The 3,095-nt window shown below is 39.6% G+C and overlaps 1 protein-coding gene and 1 pseudogene across 2 annotated transcripts in view; one reads left to right on the top strand and one right to left on the bottom strand.

Moving 5' to 3' along the window:
• The window catches only part of LOC101559708 (calcineurin subunit B type 1), a 156,814-nt gene that overhangs the window by 126,649 nt on the left and 27,070 nt on the right, over nucleotides 1–3,095 (bottom strand). The window lies entirely within an intron of this gene.
• Nucleotides 1,809–2,345, top strand: LOC105742854 (annotated as a pseudogene).

The raw sequence follows: 3,095 nt of genomic DNA, 5'->3' as shown, positions 1-3,095 counted from the left end.
GCCCCCTACTGAGCCATCTCCCGGGCCCCAATAGTGCTGTTTTTATTCAAAACTATAAAAGGCAATACTATAATGACTGTTAACCAAGGAGAGAGGCTTGCCCCGCCCTGCTTCTTGTGACAAGCCCTGAAGTCGCTCACAGGAACCTTGGGAGCTCAGAAACAGTTTTTGAAAATATTGATTTTCATCATTCTCATCATTCGAAAGGAAAGAAATGTCAATCTCTCAAAAGCTAGAAAATAATAGGCTGGAAGATAGCTCAGTGGTACACTGACCTGCCTGACAAGCAGAAGGTCTTGAATTCAATCTCTAGTACACCCAACCCCCCCCCCAAAAAAAAAAGATTTATTTAAAAGTTAGAGAATAAAAAGGCTTTCTAGATCTGAATTCTTTTTTTTTTTTTTTTTTTTTTTGTGGAACCGAGGATTGAACTCAGGCCCTTGCGCTTGCCAGGCAAGTGCTTATTCTACTGAGCCATCTCCCCGGCCCCTAGATCTGAATTCTAAATCCAAACAAAAACAAGCCAAAAACTATAAATGGAATGTTAAAGCACAGCTACAAGCTGTTCCTACACAGTTGCTTTTTAAACTTTTACCGTGGGGGACAGGAATTAGTTCAATGATAGAGTGTTTGCCTAGCATGTGCAAGGCCCTGAGTTCAATCCCCAGTACCACTCAAAGAGGCCACACCTGTAATCCCAGCACTCAGAAGGCTGAGGCAGGAGGATAATAGCAAATTTGAGACCAACCTGGGCTACAAAGCGAGCTCAAGACCAGCCTGAACTGCACAGTGGAACCCTGTCTGAAAAAGACAAAATCTTTTATAGCACTTGAGAGATTAATGACAAAATGCAATTCAGTGAAAATAGTTCTAAACTTATTTAAGGATGTAGTTTCTTTTGGAAATGGTCTATCAATATTGTGCTCTTCTCAGAGCTTATTATAACATGAGCACACTACCTGTTGGACCTGAAATATGTATTTTTTATATTCCTAGAAGTATGAGAATAAATTTTTAATTTTTTTTTGTTTGTATTTAGCATAGGGTCTACAGGGTCTCACTACACAGATTGGACTCACAGTGACTCTCCTATTTTCAGCCTCCCAAGCGCTGGGATTACAGGCGTGTACCACCATGCTCAGTCTCAGTCACACTCTCAGCATGCCCCGGGGGCAGGGCAGCACAGCACAGAGGAAACAAACCCTGGTGCTTTAGTCTGCTGAGCTATCTGGCCGGCCCTGTTGTTTTTTGAGACAGGATCTCACTATATAGTGCAGGCTGGCTTGAACTCACTATGTATCCCAGGCTGGCCTTGAACTAGTGGCAGTTCTATTGTCTCAGCCTCCTGAATCTAGGTTAACAGGCATTTGCCACCAAACTCAGTCAAATTTTTGAAATAAATATTTTCTCTTAAAAAAATACTATATACACAGTAAAATTCTTAAGAGGAAAAAATCATGGACTAAATTGAATGTTAATGATATTTCTCCCAAATATCTTTATTTTTGGTTTTCTCTTTTATGGGGCCATATTGGCAGAATTTGTTCTAAGCCATAAAAAGAAAAAGAAAATAACAACAGACAAAAAACTGGGCAGAGATACCAGGTGCTGCACACTGCCAGAGGACAGAGTTTTGAGTTCAGGTAGACAGAATATATAAAGGCAGCCAAACACGTTGGACATCCCTAATTGGAAATTGATAATTCTGTGAAATCTGAAACTTTTGAGCACCAACATAGTACTTAAAAACATTTGGGCTTTTCCTGTGAGTGGCCTGAGGTGACCTGTGAAAATGGTTCGCTTCTCTCGACCCAGAAAACCCCATAAAATCATGCAAATCAAGAGGCTCAAATCTTCGCTTTCACATTAAGAACATGCGTGAAACTGCCCAGGCAATCAAGGGTACGCATATCCAAAAGGCCACCAAGTATCTCAAGGATGTCACATTACAGAATCAATGAGTGACATTCTGGCATTACAATGGGGGAGTTGGTAGGTGTGCCCAGGCCAAACAGTGGGGCTGGACGCAGGGTCGGTGGCCCAAAAAGAGTGCTGAAGTTTTGCTGCACATGCTTAAAAATGCAGAGAGTAATGCTGAACTTAAGGGTTTAGATGTAGATTCTCTGGTTATTGAACATGTCCAGGTGAACAAAGCACCCAAGATGCGCCGCTGCACTTATAGAGCTCATGGCCGGGTTAACCCATCCCTAAGCTCCCCCTGCCATACTGAGATGATCCTTACTGAAAACGAACAAACTGTTCCCAAACCAGAGGAGGATGTTGCACAGAAGAAAAATATATCCCAGAAGAAGCTGAAGAAACAAAAACTTACGGCATGGGAATAAATTAAGCATAAAATAAATGCAAAGAAAATTAATGTTGTCTATTAGTAAAAAAAAAAGTTTGGGTTTGAACACTTTAGATTTTGTATTTTCAGATTAGAGATACTCCACAGGTATAGTGTATGGAAATATTCCTAAATCTGAAAAAGTTGGAAATCTGAAGTACTGCTAGTCCTAAATATTTTAGATAAGGACTATTCAACCTGACCAAAAAGAATAGGTAGGACGTATAGTCAATATTATGCACAATGTTTAGTTTCTACCCCCAAATTACCAGATATATAATGACACAGGAAAATGCAGTCCACATCCAGGAAAAACGTTATTCTATAGCAGCTTACTGTACACAGAACCAGATGTTTGTTGGATTTACCAAAGATTTCAAACCAGCAATTACAGACACACGGCAAAGGATAAAGGAAAACATGGGGTCTGTGAACAGATGAGGGATTATGAGCAACTGAAGCCATAAAAATACTGAGAAATTCTAGAGTAAAAAAGTGATAGAGATGTAAGTATGGAGATAGCAGAAAAAAGAATCAGTAAGTTTAAGGATACAGTTAAAAAAAGGATCTGAGTAGTCATTAAAATAATAACTGATTGAAAAAGTAAACAAGATCCAAAAGGAATAGTAGGCATTGTGAAAGGGAAAGAAACCGCTCAAAAGGAACAAATGACTGGGATGGGGGAAAGGAGAAAAGAAAGAAAGAAGGAAGAGAAAAAAAAAAATATATATATATATACACACACACA

Source organism: Octodon degus, unplaced genomic scaffold (assembly GCF_000260255.1).
Source record: "Octodon degus isolate 3935 unplaced genomic scaffold, OctDeg1.0 scaffold00078, whole genome shotgun sequence".
NCBI classification, from domain to species: Eukaryota; Metazoa; Chordata; class Mammalia; order Rodentia; family Octodontidae; genus Octodon; species Octodon degus.
The sequence above is the reverse complement of the archived record's forward strand: the minus strand, read 5'-3'. Positions and strand labels throughout refer to the sequence as shown.